The following is an 18857-nucleotide window of genomic DNA, read 5'->3' as shown; positions in this document are numbered from 1 at the left end:
TGTCCCTCAGGACATGTCTGAGTCATCGGTGGCCCGCTGTGAAGAGTTTGGTGGACACTTCCAAAATAAGATCTCTTGCATCCGTCGGGACTTAGACTCCCAGTTTATAGCAGCTGATCCAAATGAGGTGTCTGGAGCACAGTCTTGTCATGTTTTATTGCATGAGTTTCAGTTTGTTCAGCTCGAGGACATGGACAAGGTGCTTGGACAGGTACGGGCAACCACTTCGATACTGGATCCTTGCCCCTCTTGGCTAATAAAATCTAGCAGGGATGGAACAGCTAGTTTGGGCCAAGGAGGTGATAAATGCCTCTTTACGAGAGGGAGTGGTACCTGGTTCTCTGAAAGAAGCAGCAGTGAGACCACTCCTGAAAAAACCTTCCTTGGACCCAGATAATTTCAACAGCTACAGACCAGTAGCGAATGTTCCATTCCTGGGCAAGATCTTGGAACGAGTGGTTGCTGGCCAGCTCCAGGCACTGTTGGATGAAACCGATTTTCTAGATCCATTTCAATCGGGTTTCAGGCCTGGTTTCGGCACTGAGACAGCCTTGGGCGCCCTGTACGATGACCTATGTCGGGAGAGGGATGGAGGGAGTGTAACTCTGTTGATTCTCCTAGATCTCTCAGCGGCTTTTGATACCATCGACCATGGTATCCTTCTGGAGAGGCTCACGGAGTTGGGAGTTGGGGGTACTGCTTGGCAGTGGTTCCGCTCCTACTTGGCGGGTTGTCTCCAGAAGGTAGTGCTTGGGGAACATTGCTTGACACCGTGGGCTCTCCAATGTGGAGTCCCGCAGGGGTCGGTCTTGTCTCCAATGCTTTTCAACATCTACATGAAGCCGTTGGGTGCGGTCATCAGGAGTTTTGGAGTGCGTTGTCATCAGTATGCTGATGACACGCAACTCTACTTCTCCTTTTCATCTTCTGCAGGTGAGGCTGTCGATGTGCTAAACCATTGCCTGACCTCAATAATGGACTGGATGAGAGCTAACAAACTCAGACTCAATCCTGACAAGACTGAGATGCTGTTGGTGAGGGGTTTCTCTGATCAGATGGTGGATATATACCCTGTCCTGGATGGGGTTACACTCCCCCTAAAGGACCGGGTTCGGAGCTTGGGAGTTCTTTTAGATCCTTCCTTGTCACTAGAGGATCAAGTAGCCTCGGTGGCACGGAATGCGTTCTACCATCTTCGGTTGGTAGCCCAGCTACGTCCCTATCTGAGCAGAGAGGACCTTACATCAGTGGTACATGCTCTGGTAACCTCGCGACTGGACTACTGCAATGCACTCTACGTAGGGCTGCCTTTGAAGACAGTTCGGAAGCTTCAGCTAGTGCAAAACGTGGCTGCCAGACTGATAACAAGAACTAAGCGGTCCAAACACATAACACCTGTTCTGGCCCGCTTGCACTGGCTTCCAATTTGCTTCCGGGCTAAATTCAAAGTGCTGGTTTTGACCTATAAAGCCTTATACAGCGTGGGACCACAATACCTGTTGGAACGCCTCTCCCAATATGAACCTTCCCGTACACTGCACTCTTCATCAAAGGCCCTCCTCCGAGTTCCGTCCCACAGGGAGGCTCAGAGGGTGGTAACAAGAACTAGGGCCTTTTCGGTGGTGGCCCCCGAACTGTGGAACAGTCTCCCTGATGAGGTACGCCTGGCGCCGATGCTGCTGTCTTTTCGGCGCCAGGTTAAAACCTTCCTCTTTTCCAGGGCTTTTAATCTAACTTAATTCTGTTTTAAATTGTATTGTAATTGTTTTTAGATCTCCCATTCTCTGTACTTTGTGGTTCGTTTTATTGGATTTTATTGTATTTTGTATTAATCTGTTGTTCACCGCCCAGAGAGCTATGCTAGTTGGGCGGTATATAAATTTAATAAATAAATAAATAAATAATAAATAAATATTAGATTTATAGGGGATGGTGGTGTAGTTAAACCCCTCTCTAAAGATGGTTTAGGAAGAACAGATGGACCCAGAGGGACTGTTAGTAATGGGATTTTATCTTTGAAATTTTTATCATGTCAAATCGGGGAGTTCCCCAGGAATGAAATTTGATCTAAGTTGGAGTCCTGAATACACCCGTTAAAAGATATTTGTCTGTTGTTGTGTAGCGGATTGCTAGAGGGACATGTAGACTTAATGGGGGAGTCTAGTTCCTCAGGGTCTAAAAAGCATGCGGCTATCCAGGATGGGCCATTTAGGGGCTTAGGTTTATCAAGTAAGGGCCTAGTTATGGCTGCAATTTCAACATTCGGAACTGCATTAGTAGGTGAGGTCTGGTTTATTTCTGCTATTACTTGTCTGGTAGTACTCATCGGACAAGGTGGGTTGAACGGGTGGAGGGGCTTGTCCAGATGTGAAGCCCAATCAACAGACTTAGCCAGCATGGACTGCTCTCCATTCTTAGCTTGGTTGGAGTTGTTAATCTGAAGGTTGGACAGTCGCTCTTTAAGACGGTCCAATCTTCGTATTATTGTGGATTGTTCAATCTTAGGAAGATCACCGAAAGCTTCCAACAACTGGACATCTTCCGGTTCAAGAGGATCTTCTGAGGAGGTTATCAAGGAATCCATCGAGGAGTCTTTATCAAGGACATGATCATCCTGTAAAGAAGTAATATATGGCGACTGTAAAGTGCAGGCTGCAAGGCTGGCCTGAGGGCCAGCAATGATAGGAACCGCCCTATGTCTAGAAACTGAGGGGATAGGGTAAAAGGATTGTAGGGGGTGGGGAGGGGCCACATTCTCAAAATACCTCGTGACATAAATTCCAAATTTGGCTAGCAAGTTTCCCATGCCATACACCTTTCTCGCAAAGGATGGCTTTATAAAAGTAACAATAGCGCGCACAGTCTGGTATAAGACATCTGCTTATGTCCCTATGCTGCTATCACCCCTCATTTAGGTGCCTGGGATGCATGCGTGTGGACATACCTCCTTACAATTATGGAAAGTGATTCTTAATAAGTCTCCAGACACAAAGTTACATAGGTATTTATCAGTTGTTTAGTAGAAAATTCAGAAGTGCAGAGTCCCTTCATGATAGTTGCAGCCATATACACCCTTTTTTGCTCCTGGATTAAGAATGAGATCTTTGTTAATGCATTCTCTCACAACAAACATCTCTAGGACCCAATCAGCATGTAAGTGGAGAGCGTTAGCAACTGAGAAGAGTCTTTTCAGTGGCTGACTCACCTCCTTTCACTCTGATTGGCTCCAATCAGCAGGAAAGGCAAGGAAGCATGTTAGAAGACTCTTCTCAGTGACTAACACACACCCTTTTCATGCTGACTGTAGGATGCTTGGAGACATAGGGACCCTGCTTCCAAAAAAGCAGAGGGACTAAGACCCCCTGGGCAACTACACTCCTGGTGCTTATGGACATGACTGTAATATATTTTGTGACGTGCAAGTTCGATATTATTTATTAAATGTGTTTAGGATTACACTGATGGCATTCCCAAATATGTACTTTCACACAGACTTTGGTTTTCCATAACACAATGTTTGTCCAAGCCTCCACACTTGGGGGGCACTACTTGCACACCCCTTCCATAAGCACATCAAAGTTGGATACACACCTGAACAAGACCCAGACAAAAGGGCACTCAAAACAAAAAGGTAATTACAATGGCTGAGTAGATCTTGTACAGTGGTTATACTGACTGGGCAACCACTGTCCTTCATATTTTACAAAATAATTTTTCCTATACAAAGATTAAATTTCTGTGTATGAAAAAGTAATATATGAAGTGGTCTCAATAGTGAGAAAAGTAAACAAGTGAATGGTGATCCAAATGTTTTTCATTCTCACGTTATGAAGCTAGCTGCCAGATGATGTATCACCTTCCCCACGCATGCAGCGTAGACTGAAAAAACAGCACCCAAGCCACCATTCAATACGTGCACATGTTCTTTCCAACATGAATCTACAGGTCTCAAAAAGTAATGGGTGACAAAGTTGTCAAACACCTTATAACATGCCTCAAACATGGTCTCTTGTTCTTCCAGCATGCCTTCACACCATCACTTTGCCAAAACATAAGGATAGGTAAATTGCTTTTAGGGAAGTTCACAATTATGATTTCCTATCTATTTAATCTAAAAATATTTAAAATACATAAAAACAGCCAGGGGAAGATATTGGAGAAATATAAAATAAATACAAATAAAAAAAAGGGGGGGGAGGTGAAGAGACCTTAAATGTGCTACTCACCATCTCTCAGCCTATCCTACCCTCAGGATGAAAACAATGGAGAACCATGACCACCCCCAGGAAGAAGGGCACACTTAAAATATAGAGGAAAAAATAATCTACAACCATAGTGTGAAATCAAATACTTATTGGGACACAGTATGAAGAAATATTTATATAAACATGACTGTCAAATATGTTTATGAATTACACAATCTGTAAATATATTTATAGTGCAATCCGATGTTTGTTTACTCAGAAGCAAGTCCCAATGTATTCAATGGGGCGTACTCAAACTGGGAAGTGTGCAGAGAACTACAGCCTCAAGTGATAAGGAACTTGTTCTTTCAACTTGTTCTTTTAAATTGAGACCTTATCCCAATCTGAGTCTGTGGTGGAATTGTTTTTTAATGTTTTTAAGCCTTTTCTTTTTTTAAAAAAGATGTTTTTTAAAGCTTTTAAAAATATTTTCAAAGATGTTTTAATATATTTTAAAGTCTGTTTTTATGATGTTTTAAAGTGCTTTTAGTGCTTTTGTTTGCTGCCCTGGGCTCCTACTGGGAGGAAGGGCGGGATATAAATCAAATAATAAATAAATAAACTTGATTCACCCAACCCAAAATTCAGAATCATGCCTCTTTAGGCTGTTTTCCAACTGTTTATTCTTGCTTTATGGTTATTGGATTTTAAAGGGATTGTTGGAAAGACTCCATACACACACTGCAGATGTATAAATACATACAGCCCATATAATAGTTTATTGTCAAACCAGTTGGTCATTGCAGAAAAATCAGTATTAGTTTTTTAAAAAACAGTATTAGTTTCCTACAGAATAAAAACAGTAATACCTGCTTACTTGCTTTAAAATAGGACTGGAGGTGGGACAGAAATAGAACACAAACACAATTCTTTTTTACATTCACTCAAAAGTCCCATTAATTAACAGCACATTCATAACCATGTCTACTCAAAAGTAAATCCTATTGAATTCAGTGGGATTTACTCTGGGCATATGGGATTAGCATGCTTTTACCCCCACAAAAGCAAGTATTGGGAAGGTTTTGAAAACACTACCCAGGATCTGACTCCTGCATACAAGAGGAAAAAAAACTGAAATATATATACTTACCCAATTTATGAGATTTTCAGATAAACAGGGAGGGGGGAACCACCATTTTCATTTTCTAGACACTGCCCAGGTCAACCAAACTGCAAAGCCCAGGATGGTTGGTATGGGAGAAGGCACTCTGACAAATAGCTGGGCCCAGGGAAGGGCTGCATGAAATTAGGCGTAGGGCTGCATGAACCCTCAAGTCCACAGGCTATTCACTTCTAGAGGTCTTGTTGTCAGGGGTCTTGGGGGTCTTAGACTCCTTACTTCTTTGGGAGCAGGGTCTCAGCAGGGTCCCTATGTCTCCAGGGTCCTATGAGCCAATCAGCATGAAGAGGGGATGTGTTAGCCACTGAGAAGACTCTTCTAACATGCTTCCTTGTCCTTTCCTGCCGACTGGAGCCAATCAGAATGAAAGGAAGTGAGTCAGCCACTGAGAAGACTCTTTCCAGTAGCAAACACTCTCTCCTTTCGTGCTTATTTGATCCTTCTGTTGTTGTGGGAGAAGGCTTTAAGCCAGCAGCAAAAAAGAGGGGAGGGGCATGGCTGTGTCTATCGAGAAGGGACCCTGCACTTCTGATTTTACTTAACTCCCTTTGACAAAACATGATTTCAGCATCCCGGACATCAATCCACCTAACAAAGGAAAAGGAGGACTGTAACTCAGCAACAGAGCATCTGCCTTGCACGCAGAAGGTCCCAGGCTCAGTCCCCGGTGTCTCCACGTGGGGCTGGAAAAGCTCCTGCCTGAAACCCTGGAGAGATGCTGTCAGTCAGACTAGACAAGACTAATCTAGATGGCCTAACGGCTTCGTGCAAGGCAGCTTCCTTTGTTCCTAACAAGAAGGAACTACTGCAGGAGATCCCACCCCTTATTGCATCGAGCTCCTACCCTTCCTCCAAGGAGCTCATGGGAGCTTGCACTGGTTTGCAGGGTGGGGGTCCATAGCTCAGTGCCAGAGCACCAGTTTTGCATGCCGAAAGCCCCAGGTTCAATCCCCAGCATCTCCAGGTAGGACTGGGAATGTCCACTGTCTGAAGCCCTGGAGAGCTGCTGCCGGTCAGTGTGAAGAGTACTGAGCTAGATGGTATGAACCAATGGTCTGAGTATAAGGTAGTTTCCTGTGTCCCTCAGGGCACACACACCACAGGCAGGACTGTTTAGCAGGCCACAAAGGGCCACACTACCACAAGTGTGAGGCCACTTTGTTTCACCCAAGGGTGGCTTCATCAGCTGGGCAACAGGCAGAAATCAACAAGTGATTCTTTTCCCTGGTTTGGGGACACAGCACTGGGAAAGCTTTCCCTGTTGCACCTCTGCCTGTACTGTGGCTGTTAAAGGCACAGGACCCCCTGCCGGCTAGAACGATGGCCTGGATGGGCTCCAAGATGAAGGCCCTGCGGAGGGTTAGGGTATTGGAGAGCCAGAAGGGCTGGGCTTGTGCCCTGAGATAGGAGGTGGCGGCAGCGCAAGTGGGTGGGTTCAGCTCCCCCGGGTGGGTGGGTAGGTGGAAGGGAAAGAGAGGGAGAGACTCCCCTTAATGATCCCCCTCCCCCCCCCCAGCGTGCCCAGGCTCCTCATCCCACACTGCCCTTCCCCATCCACCGGACCCGTCGAGGGGGCGCTAGGACCCCGCTGCTGGCAAAGGTGCTGCCCGGGTGCTGCGCTGCCCACCCCACGATGGCAGGCGGCGACTGAATGGATTGTAGCAGCTACGGGTCCCCGTAAATACCCGTGGCAAGGGAAAGGAGGAAAGGCGAGACTTGGGAAGGGAGAAGGAAGTCGCTCGCCGGAGGCTCCCGCTCCGAGGCAGAGCCGCGCCCTCAGCTGCCTCGCCCGGCCTCGCCCAGCACCGGACTCGCTTCGCTTCCAATGGTAAAGTTTCACTTTTCCTGGACTCCTTTCCTTCCTTCGGCTCCTTCTGCCTTGTTCCCCGGAGTCCTTTTTCTTTCTCCTCTTTTCCCATCCCTCTTCATTCTATCCTTTTTTTTTTACCCCATCCCCTCCTTTTTGTCTCTTCTCCCCCTCTCCCCCTTTCTTCTTTGGCTTGGATTTACCAGCAAGAAGCGAGGCAGCGCAGAAAGCTTTTCAGCAGAGACCAGAGTGCAGCAGGGACAGCGATCGCGTGCTTGCGTTATGAAGCAGCTCTAGCCTAGCCTGCCTGCCTGGTAACAGGCTGCAATGCCGCTGGAGTCGAGGCCCCGTCGCATGGGAGATCCACCCGGCGCCCTTCCCTCACGCCTCCCTCATGTGCCTCAGCCTAACAGTCACTGCAACAACGCCCAGCACCCTACCCTCACGGTGCTCACGCTCACGCCTCCCTCACGTGCTAGCATGCTGCGTGCACGCCGCACGTACAGGGCAGCTCTCTGCCATCCATCTGCCCTGCTTCCTGGTGCCTAGGGGCGGGCGGCGGCTCTGGTGACACCCCCCTCTCATGGTGTCACCCTGGTGCGGTCCGCACTCCCTGCACCCGGCTAGTGACGCCCCTGGCTAGGACCAATAACGTGTTAGCAGAGTGATCTGATGAGCTGCAGGGCAGTGGAATTATGAGCAACTGTGTGACTTTACCTGTAGGAACAGACTTTTATTCTGCATACAGTCACTGAGGCTTTAGGCTCTGGAAAAGTAAGAAAAAGCTTATTTAAGGAAGTAGTTTCTAGTTCTGACTAAATAGCTATGTTGGAGGTGAGAGAGACAAACCAAATGTGTTCTCTCTCTTCAAGATATCAAGAAGAAGCAGGAAGGAGCAGCTGGAAAGTGTGGTCAGTGTCCCTAAGAGGTATAAGTGTATTTATTTATTTATTTCATTTGTATACCGCCCCATAGCCGAAGCTCTCTGGGCGGTTTACAACAATTAAAAGCATTAAAAATAAATATACACATTTAAAAACACATTTTCTAATTACAGACCTCCTGCATCAAGGATGATATCCACTCCCAATCCGCCTGTTTCCTCCAAACAGCTTTCTGTCAGGTCATACCTTCCATTTGACTCATCTATAATACGAGCCACAGATGGTGTAAGCCTCTCAACTGCTTGTCTTCAAGACTATGTATAGTGAAAATTACTTTGGCTTCTCTGTGTTGTGCTAGCTGAACAGCTATTGTAGCAAATGGACTTGCTCCATCCATCACCAGCACTGTTTTTTCTGGAGAGATGTAAGAAAGATAATGTAGAGCTGTATATGCACAAACACCATCACGAATGGTTCCTGCTGCTTCAAGCCAGGAGGCCTTTTCTGGTTTATGAGCTAAATAATGCTCATGAACTAGAACAACTTCACACAAACCAGACTCTTCTGAATCCAGAGGCAAAATTCCTACTACCTCATCATGAGGCTGAAAGGACACTTTATTTCCAGTCTCCAACACAACACCAGCAATTTCCCTCCCAACAGGAAGGAATTCCTTCTCCAGCTTGATTTCTGATAAAACCTTTGTATCAATCTGGCTAAGAGCACATGCTTTAACTTGCACTTTCACATAGTTGTCGCTCACAACAGGAAGGTTATCTTTTTCCAGGAAAACAAAACTTGTTTCTTCTCCAGATGAGTTCGGCTGCCAATATAAGCCCTTCATCCTGACCTTATGTTGTGCTTAGTTCTGGGGAACCTCTTCTTAGGCCTGTCTGTCTGTCTGTCTGTCTCTGTGTACAGGAAGGAAGATTTAGCAGGAGAACAAAGGACAGGTACAGCTTAGGAACCTGGAGGTCTCCTCTCTATCTCCCTTCAAACATGCAACCCAACTCAGTTTAAGTTGCATTCCCACAATTCCAAAAGTGCCAAAACATATATAAAATGAGTAAGTAGGGGTGCCCATCCCAGAGTGTGTTTTCAGCCAGGATAAACCATATATCAAAGAAAACAGCAGAGTGTCCTCTACAAGGTGCCAATGTATCCCATGTGGCTGAGAGCTTCCTGTGACTGCATGCCACATTCAAGTGTATCTATGCAAAACAAACATAACTCAATTTGGGGGGGGGAGATCTGGGAATGCCCATTACAAAATGTGCTTTGGGACATGACAAATCATACTCCTGCACAAAGGTAAGAGGGTCCTCTATGAGATGCCACTGTGTCCCACCTGGCCTAGAGCTTCCTGGGGGCACACGGCACACTCAAGGACTTCTATGCATCCCAACAATAGCTAAAACATATATAAAACTAAGTAACTGGGGATGCCCACCCCAAAATGTGCTTTGACCCAGGACATATTCAGAGCTTGGAAAAGTTACTTTTTTGAACTACAATTCCCATCAGCCCAATCCAGTGAATTGGGGCTGGGGCTGATGGGAGTTGTAGTTCAAAAAAGTAACTTTTCCAAGCTCTGGACATATCTCTCATGAACCAACCCGGTTCAGTCCCAGGACTCAATTCCCAAACCCATGTCAATGGATCCTGGCAAGGCACAACCCAGTGCCACCTTACCAGGGCTGAGTAAACCAACAACAACCCTGTAAGGTAGGTAGACTGCCACCACCTCTTAACCTGGTCACCCACTCTGGGTCAAGGGAAAACCCAAAGTGCTAGAAATTGACCTGCCAAGGATTCCAGCAGACAAGAGCCAAGTACACTCCTTGTCTTGGAGCCTTAGGCAAAATGTCCAATTATATGGTAGACTCTGGTCAAGTAGGCAAGGTACAGGATTCAGGGCCACACTACTCCTGCAATGAACACACACTGGCTCTGGGGAGTTTTCTGGCTGATAGGGCTGGCGCTCCTGCTGAAACCCTGGTCGAGCTGTGGAATACAGAAATGACCCGGGCGGTTGACATGATTGCTCCTGAGCGCCCTCTCCTGTGTAGAGCTCATACGGCTCCATGGTATACCCCAGAGTTGAGAGCGATGAAACAATATAGGAGACGGCTTGAGTGCAGATGCAGACGAACTCCTAGTGGATGCAATTATACACTGGTAAGTGCCTATGGTAAACTGTATTTAGGGGATGTAAGGGCAGCAAAAAACAATATTTTGCTGCAACTATCAAATCATCAATCTGCTGCCCAGCAGAGCTCTTCAGAATTGTCTGGGGGCTATTACACTCTGGCCCCAGGGACATGGTAGAACCATCTGAGGCCCGCTGTAATGAATTTGCTAGGCACTTCCAGGAGAAAATCTTTACCATCCGCCAGGACTTAGACTCCAGTGTTATAGCAGGTGAATCAAGCGAGGTATCCAGAGCACAGCCTTGTCCCGATTCCTTGGATGAGTTTCAGTTGGTGCAGCTTGAGGACGTTGACAAGGTGCTTGGACAGGTTTGTGCAACCACTTCTGGGCTGGATCCTTGCCCTTCTTGGCTAATAAAAGCTAGCAGGGATGGAACAGCCGGCTGGCCCAGGGAGGTGATTAATGCCTCTCTGCGAGAGGGGGTGGTCCCTGGCTGCCTGAAAGAGGCGGTAGTGAGACCACTCCTGAAGAAACACTCCCTGGACCCAGAAAAACTTAATAACTATAGGCCGGTAGCAAATGTTCCATTCCTGGGCAAGGTCCTTGAACGAGTGGTTGCGGGCCAGCTCCAGACACTCTTGGATGAGACTGATTATCTGGATCCATTTCAGTCGGGTTTCAGGCCTGGTTTTGGCACCAAAACAGCCTTGGTCACCGTGTATGATGACCTTTGTTGGGAGAGAGACAGGGGGAGTGTGACTCTGTTGATTCTCCTTGATCTCTCAGCGGCTTTTGATACCATCGACCATGGTATCCTTCTGGGGAGACTGGCTGAGTTGGGAGTGGGAGGTACTGCATTGCGGTGGTTCCGCTCCTACTTGGCAGGTCGCCTCCAGAAAGTGGTGCTTGGGGAACATTGCTCGGCACCCTGGACTCTCCAGTATGGGGTTATGCAGGGGTCAGTTCTGTCCCCCATGCTGTTCAACATCTACATCAGTGGTTCCCAACCTGGGGGCCGGGACCCCCAGGGGGGCCGTGAAGTAATCCAGAGGGGGCCGTGAACAGTAAAGAAATGAATTATTTATTAATTTTTTTAAAAAGTCTTCACTCCTTCTACACTGTCTGCTTCCCACTGCCGCTGCAGATGACACCTCCCCCTTGCTCCAAACGAGAGGGGGGACTTTTTGCTGAAGCACCAGAGCTTCTTTCAGGCGCACTAAGGGCAGGCATCTGCCTATAAAATACATGGCAGATGCCAAAGGAGGCTGAGGGTGGGGCTACCAGGAAGAAGAGGGGATTACTATCACTGATTCCTGTCTCCTTGCACTGCCGCTACTGGCAACACCCTTACTTAGAATGAGAGGAGAGGGCTTTTTGTGAAGCAAAAAGAAGCAAGGCTGCAAAGAAGGGCTGCTTTTCCCCTTCCTTCCTGGCAGCCAGCCTGCCTCCCTGGGGGGAGGGGGGTCACAAAAAATGTTCAGCTTATAAAGGGGGTCCCGTGCTCATAAATGTTGGGAACCACTGATCTACATGAAACCGTTGGGTGCAGTCATCCGGAGCTTTGGAGTGCGTTGCCAGCAGTATGCTGATGACACGCAGCTCTATTTCTCCTTATCATCTTCTTCAGGTGAGGCTGTCAATGTGCTGAACCGGTGCCTGGCTGCGAAAATGGACTGGATGAGGGCTAATAAACTGAGGCTCAATCCAGGCAAGACAGATGCTGCTAGTGGGTGGTTCTTCTGACCTGATGGTGGATGTCCAACCTATTCTGGATGGGGTTGCACCAGGGGCATCACTACCGGGGTGCAGAGGGTGCGGCCCGCACCCGGGTGTCACCATGAGGGGGGTGACACCCAGAGCCGGCCCACCCCGTGCTGTTGCCCGGCAAGGCTGCTCCAACTCCTCCTTGGAGGCGGGCGAGACCGTGAGCAGTGTCAGCGGGGTGAGGGAGGCACGCCGGCATTCCCAGGCCTTCTCCGGCTGGGTGCTCCTCCGGCGCGCGCTCTCCCAGGGGCATGGACGGGGGTGGCTTGTCCCTGAGCGCGCACATGCAAGCGCGTGCATACGCAAGCCCAGCCACCTTGCCCATGCCCCTGGGAGGGCGTGCGCCAGAGGTCCGCACCCCCCCGCACTCCCGCTAGTGATACTGCTGGGTTGCACTCCCCCTGAAGGAGCAGGTTCATAGCTTGGGGGTTCTCCTAGAATTCATCTCTGTCACTTGAGGCTCAGGTAGCCTCAGTAGCATGGAGTGCCTTCTACCAACTTCGGTTGGTGGCCCAACTACGTCCCTATCTGGACAGGGATAACCTGGCTTCAGTTGTCCATGCTCTGGTAACCTCCAAATTAGATTACTGCAATGCACTCTACATGGGGCTGCCTTTGAAGACGGTTTGGAAACTGCAGCTTGTGCAAAATGCAGCGGCCAGATTGGTAACAGGGACCAGATGGTCCAAACATATAAAACCGATTCTGGCCTGCTTGCACTGGCTGCCTTTATGTTTCCGAGCTCAATTCAAGGTGCTGGTATTGACCTATAAAGCCTTACATGGCTTGGGACCACAATACCTGATGGAACACCTCTCCCAATACCAGTGGCATACCTAGCGTATTTGACACCCGGGGCAGATCATTTTTAAACACCCCCCTCCTCTTAATAGTCCACTCCCACCAAGACACTCTGCAATTTTGAAGTGGTCCTTGGGGCAAAGGTTTGGGAACCCCTCTGCTAGATTCCCCCCCTCCATGAACTACAAACAGACATGTTTAAAAGTGGAAACATTTGACTCCTCTCTACTGGCATTCCCACAGTAACAACCTCAATGCTATTCCTGCCGCCGACCTCAAAACTGTCTTGGAATTTATTTAACAAGCTCCCATCCCACTTAAACCATGCGCGGGGGAGTACTTTATTTGCTTATATGATGGCATCACTGTGCCTAGTGCTTTACAGGGTACAAGAAGAGAGGTCCCTGCCCCCGGGAGCTTCCAATCTAAAACTTCCATGGGGGCTGGGGAAGCAGAAGGCGCCCCGCAGAGGGTTACTTACAGCAGGGCAAGGGAACTTGCGGGGGGGGGGAGATTGGCAAACCGTGAAGAGTGAAAGCACTCTGCACTCGCTCAGCCTCAGAGGCGCCTCTTTCAAATGGGAGGGTGCTCACTAGCGTTGCTGATGAGAAGAAGCCGCTGGAGCCGGCCAGCCCCACCGCGGAGCGCCCGCCCGGCCTGGAGCATGCGCTGCAGCCCCTTGTCCGAGGCCAGGTTGGCTGTCAGGCAGGCCCTACACGTGCAGTGCTGGGCAGGCGGTGTGCAGCTCACCCTCCAGCTTGCCCAGGGCACAGGCTGAGCAAGCCACCAGCAGCAGGGCCGAGCCAGGCGCCAGCCATGGGGCCAGCAGGCATGCCAGGCTCCAGCCCAAGCCCCACGAGGCGCCTGTCATGATGCACACAGCTTGGCTCAGGCCACCGCCACCCGGCTCGGCCTCCATAGCTGCACGTCCAGCTTCGGAATGAACACTCCATCTTAGGGTTGTCAGGTCAGAAGCATCCCCGAAACTGAGTTTTTAGGGGCAGGCCCGAGTATTGTCATGGGGGTGGGCCTGAGTGATGTCACACAGCGGGCCCGAGTGATGTCATTAAGCATGATACATTAAGCATCAATCACAGTTGCTTGGAGCATACAATTAAAAAAAAATATCTGATTGGAAATTAAGCTAGAAATCTTAGCTAAAAGATGGAGCCTGGGTAGGGAACATTTAATCTAGCCTACTTGCTTTTGGCAAGAAGGGTTTAAGTGCCTTCAGGCCAGGCCAGTCACCGGAAGGCCACTGTAGGAAGAAAGGAGCCTAGAGAGCTTTGGCTATGGGGTGGTATAGAAATTTAATTAATAAATAAATAAAATAATAAATAGTGTTGTGGAGATGTTAGAAGGAAGCATCCGGGAATAAAGATGGATGCCCCTGAAGGCTACAGTTCTAAACTCACGCACTGAGGGACTAAGCCCCATACAACTCAACAGGACTTACTTCTGAGCAGTTTGGATTGTGCTGTTGGTAAAGCTTGACTAGGGATCCTTTGCAAAGAGATCCATATCCAAGCAGGGTTGGCAACCCCCTGCCTGGAATGCCCTGCCCTTATCTTTTAATGTGGCTGCTCCAAACTCCTTTACAGATTTGACCCTTCACTTCAGAAAGAGGTCTGAGAAATGAGTGAGAGTAAAAAGATTCTTACCCTTTCTGTCTATCCTGTGGGCTGCTATAAACTCACTTTGACAGCCAACCCAATTCCAGTGAGTAATAATTGTCAGAGAGAAAACAGACAGCAGCTTGGGAACAACAACTGCAGCCACACTTTAAAATATGTGAATTCTCTTTTACCACTATTGGGCAAGAAACAAACTGCCATGCAACCAACAAGGTGCATCATCAATAGGTTTTAGGGGGTTGAGCTGAGCACATTCAACCACTGCTGTTGCTTCTATGGATGTAAGGGAGTGAGGTTAAAGGTAAATGAAATGCAAACAGAAGATGAAAAACAGAAGACAGTGATGCTTTCCTAAATGCAATACCATACCAACTACAACAAGATTCCTATGAGTAAGGCAGACAACTTAGCATCCCACAACCAGTCAGGATTCATAACCAAAAACTAAAAAAATCCTGGAGTGGCAGCCACTCAGTTAATGCAGAATGCTGGGGCATAATTGCTGACATGAGTGAGATCCTATCAGCACATAATATCTCTGCTCTGAAATCTGCATTGGTTGCTGATTTGCTACCAGGCCAAGTTCAAGCTGTGCTTTCCATGTTCCATGGGTGCCACATAGTACTTGTTCTGCTCTTGTAAGAAATCAGTCCTGTAAAGTGGCAGCATTTTGGATACTCTGTTCATAGGGTTTTCGTGGCAAGAGGTATTCAGAGGTGGTTTACCATTGCCTTCCTCTGACTTTGGACACATATCATACTTTGGACACATCATGAGAAGACATGATTCACTAGAAAAGACAATAATGCTGGGAAAAACAGAAGGGAGTAGAAAAAGAGTAAGACCAAACAAGAGATGGATTGATTCCATCAAGGAAGCCACAGACCTGAACTTAAAAGATCTGAACAGTGTGGTTCCTGACAGATGCTATTGGAGGTCACTGATTCATAGGGTCGCCATAAATCAAAATTGACTTGAAGGCACATAACAACAACAACGAAGTGGCAACACCTACGCTTTGGAACTTCTTGCCTCCTGATATTAGGCAAACACTCCTTTTCAGCACCTGCTAAAATAATTTTTCTTTAGGCAAGCCTATCCACGCATGTAAAAGCTATTGTGTTTTTAAATCTGTTTTTAACTCATTATTGGTTTTATTAATTTGAATGTTTTTCAATACGTCTTTGTTTTTGCCAATAATTTTATTGTTTTAATTCTTTCTGTAAACCGCTTTGAGATTTTTTACAATAAAGCAGTATATAACTGTTGTAAATAAAATACATAAATAATCAAAAAAGCTGTGACTCCAAAAATGTTTTAAATAAGTTTTGTTTTAAGATATTTTAAAGTCTGTTTTTATGATTTTTAAAGTGTTTTAGTGCTTTTGTTTGCCGCCCTGGCAAAATAAATAAATAAACTTCATTCACCCAACCCAAAATTCAGAATCATGCCACTTTAAGCTGTTTTACAACTGTTTATACTTGGTTTATGGTTATTGGTTTTTAAAGGGATTTATTTCTTATTGTGAGCTGTTTGGTTTCCAATCACCAACCCTACCTCACAGGATTGTTGGAAAGACTCCATACATACACCCATATAATTGTTTATTGTCAAACCAGTTGGTCATTGCACAACATTTTTTTAAAAGATCAGTATTAGTTTCCTACATTATAAAAAATGTGATACTGAGATAAACCCTGCCTAATTGTTTTAAAAATTGGATTGGAGAGAGAGGGAAAGATTAACAACACAAACACAATTCTTTGTTATGTTTACTCAGAAGTCCCATTAATTTGCAGCACAATCCTAACCATGTCTACTCAAAAGTAAGTCCTAATGAATTCAATGGGGTTTACTCCAGGTACATGGGATTAGCATTAAAAGCAAGTATTGGATTAAATACTTTCATATTGCCAAGGTTTTCAAAGCACTGCCCTCTCCAACAGCCCAGGGTCAGCCTGGGGCACACAAGAGAAAAAAACTTTAAGCCATATTACTGAAACTGAAGATCTGAAAACCACCATTTTCTGATGTTGCAATGAAGCCCAAGCACTGCCTGGGTCAACAAATCACAACCCTGGCTTCCCTTATTGGCTACAATCCTGAAAGGGTGGGGTTAGAGCCCCAGCTTGGGAAAGTTATTTTTTTGAACTACAACTCCCATCAGCCCAATCCAGTGGCCATGCTGGCTGGGGCTGATGGGAGCTGTAGTTTAAAAAAGAAAAATTTTCCAAGCTCTGATAAGAGCTGCTATACAGATCCATTAATAAACAGATTAAACAGTCGTGGGGGGCGGCTGACATTTTGGTGTATATCTCGGGAACCAGACCACCTAGAAACTTTTTTTTTAATTGAATCAGAGTCCGGATAATAAGGTACATTAGCCGGAGACCCAGAGGGGACCCCCCCAAAACCAGAAACTACTGCTGAAAACCAGACACCTGGTAACCCTACTCCATTTTGCACCCCCTTATTGCACCCCCTTATGGACTACACCTGGGGTGGGCCGCCCCCCTGCCCCCCCTTGGGATGCCACTGCCCAATACGAACCCACCCATACACTACTTTCAAGATCAAAGGCCCTCCTCCTGGTGCCTACTCCAAGGGAAGCTCTGAGAATGGCAACAAGAGAGAGGGCCTTCTCAGTGGTGGCCCCCAAATTATGGAATGATCTTCCTGATGAGGTGTGCCAGGCGCCAACACTGTTATCTTTCCGGCACCAGGTCAAGACTTTCCTCTTCTCCCAGACATTTTAGTATGTGTTCTATATTGTTTTAAATTTTTTAATTGTGTTTTAAATTGTTTTTAAAAGATGTATTTTAAATTGTATTTGTTTTTAGTTGTTGTAAACCGCCCAGAGAGCTTCGGCTATGGGGCGGTATACAAGTTTAATAAATAAATAAATAAATAAATAAATAAATAAATAAATAAATAAATAAGATGTTTTTGTTGTAGCTTTATTAAATAAAATATAAGTGCACAAATATAGCAGCAAATTGATTCCTTAAAACCCACATCCCTGAGGGCCAGGTAAAATACAGAGACTTACAGTCACAGACAAAAAATAACAAAACTGTCTAGCCGAGTCTATACTTACAAAGAGGTAAACAGCAAAATAACTTCATGGTTCCACATCTCCTCAGAGATGTATAGCCTGGATAGAGGCTAGTAAGATGGAACCTCAACATCAGGTAACCCCATCACACATAGGTTTGAATCCTATACTTATGGAAAAATCCCCAGCAACAGCCAGGAATTAATTAGCCAATCAGGGGACTTTCATATGATGAAAACTTTCTGGAGTTTTTGTGCCTAATGGTCACATACTCCCCAAACCTTCCCAGGCCTATGGCCTTGGTGTACCAGGCTCCACTGATAATAGGGTTGCCAGGTCAGAAGCATCCCAAAACCTGAGATTTTAGGGGCGGGCCTGAGTGATGTCATGGGGGCAGGCCCAAGTGATGTCACAGGGGTAGGCTCAAGTGATGTCACGGGGCGGGCTTGAGTGATGTCATTAAGCATGATACATTAAGCATCAATCACAGTTGCTTGGAGCATACAATTAAAAAAATATCTGGAACTTGAGCTAGAAATCTTAGCTAAAAGATGGAGCCTGGGTAGGGAACATTTAATCTAGCCTACTTGCTTTCGGCAAGAAGGGTTTAAGTGTCTTCAGTCACCAGAAGGCCGCTGTAGGAAGAAAGAAGCCTAGTGTTGTGGAGATGTTAGATGGGACCATTCGGGAGTAAAGATGGATGCCCCTGAAGGCTTCAATTCTAAACACACTTACTAAGGGACTAAGCCCCATAGAACACAACAGGACTTACTTCTGAGTAGATATAGTTTGGATTGTGCTGTTGGTAAAGCTTGACTAGGGATCCTTTGCAAAGAGATCCATATCCAAGCAGGGTTGGCAACCCCCTGCCTGGAATGCCCTGCCCTTATCTTTTAATGTGGCTGCTCCAAACTTCTTTACAGATTTGACCCTTCACTTCAGAAAGAGGTCTGAGTGATGAGTAAGAGTAAGAATATTCTCTACCCTTTCTGTCTACCCTGTGGGCTGCTATAAACTCACTTTGACAGCCAACCCAATTCCAGTGAGTAATAATTGACAGAGAGAAAACACACATGGTTTGGTCTACGTTCACAGGCAGCAGCTTGGGAACAACAACTGCAGCCACACTTTAAAATATGTGAATTCTCTTTTACCACTATTGGGCAAGAAACAAACTGCCATGCAACCAACAAGGTGCATCATCAATGGATTTTAGGGGGTTGAGCTGAGCGCATGCAACCACTGCTATTGCTTCTATGGATGTAAGGGAGTGAGGTTAAAGGTAAATGAAATGAAAACAGAAAATGAAAACAAAAGACAGTGATGCTTTCCTAAATGCAATACCATACCAACCACAACAAGATTCCTATGAGTAAGGCAGACAACATAGCATCCCA

General features: G+C 46.6%; 1 protein-coding gene and 1 pseudogene across 1 annotated transcript in view; both read right to left on the bottom strand.

Annotated features, from left to right (window-relative positions):
• ONECUT1 (one cut homeobox 1) overlaps positions 1–18857 on the bottom strand; it is a 58002-nt gene that overhangs the window by 10052 nt on the left and 29093 nt on the right. The gene's annotated exons all lie outside the window — the stretch shown is intronic.
• Positions 8223–8950, bottom strand: LOC133369977 (quinone oxidoreductase-like protein 1; annotated as a pseudogene).

Source organism: Rhineura floridana, chromosome 14 (assembly GCF_030035675.1).
Source record: "Rhineura floridana isolate rRhiFlo1 chromosome 14, rRhiFlo1.hap2, whole genome shotgun sequence".
Lineage (NCBI taxonomy): Eukaryota > Metazoa > Chordata > Lepidosauria > Squamata > Rhineuridae > Rhineura > Rhineura floridana.
The sequence above is the reverse complement of the archived record's forward strand: the minus strand, read 5'-3'. Positions and strand labels throughout refer to the sequence as shown.